The sequence below is a fragment of the Colobus angolensis genome, unplaced genomic scaffold, assembly GCF_000951035.1.
Source record: "Colobus angolensis palliatus isolate OR3802 unplaced genomic scaffold, Cang.pa_1.0 Scaffold139, whole genome shotgun sequence".
Classification (NCBI taxonomy): Eukaryota; Metazoa; Chordata; class Mammalia; order Primates; family Cercopithecidae; genus Colobus; species Colobus angolensis.
The window spans coordinates 361479-362044 of NW_012114477.1; the positions used below are offsets into that span (position 1 = coordinate 361479).

The window sequence follows — 566 nt, forward strand, 5'->3', positions numbered from 1 at the left end:
CGGATCCGGCCCGGAGGGGGCGGGCGGGGCTGCGCGCTCTTAAAGGGGCCGCCCCTTTCCCGAGCCAGCGGGGCAGATAGCGGAAGAACTGGGGTCTTTCCACTCCATCGGGCCAGGAATCCCGGGTCTTCAAGCGCTCTCGACGCAGAGGGCCCCAGGGTCCCCAGACAACTGCGATCGGCCCAGGCGCCCCACCCCCACCCAGCCTAGTACCCGGGGCCCCGTCCAACCTCTTTGATCTCCTGGGGAGGAGGTTGGGACCTTTTAATCCTCCGCCTCCCCATACGGTGGGCTCCCTGGGCTGGCGCACAGCACGGCCTGTTCCCAAGATGAAGTCAGGAAGCGATAGCGGCTGGGGGCTGCAAAGTCATCTCCTCCCGGGTGGACCTCCCCTGGCCAGATAACCGGCAACGCCGCGGGGAGGGGAGGATGGCCCTAGTGACTGAGGGCTCCTTGTGCTCACGGAATGCTCCGTTTTGACCTTGAGATGCGGGGAACCGGTTTTACAGATGAGGATACCGAGGCTTAGAGAAGTAGGCAGATGGCCAAGGCCAGAGTTCCGCACA

General features: G+C 64.8%; 1 protein-coding gene across 1 annotated transcript in view; it reads right to left on the reverse strand.

The window, feature by feature from the left end:
- GAS2L1 (growth arrest-specific 2 like 1) overlaps positions 1-344 on the reverse strand; it is a 13217-nt gene extending 12873 nt beyond the window's left edge. The window contains exon 1 of the mRNA XM_011934810.1: positions 231-344. The gene's annotated coding sequence lies outside the window, so the exon portion shown is untranslated. The remainder of the gene's footprint in view (positions 1-230) is intronic.
- Positions 345-566: the final 222 nt, after the last annotated feature.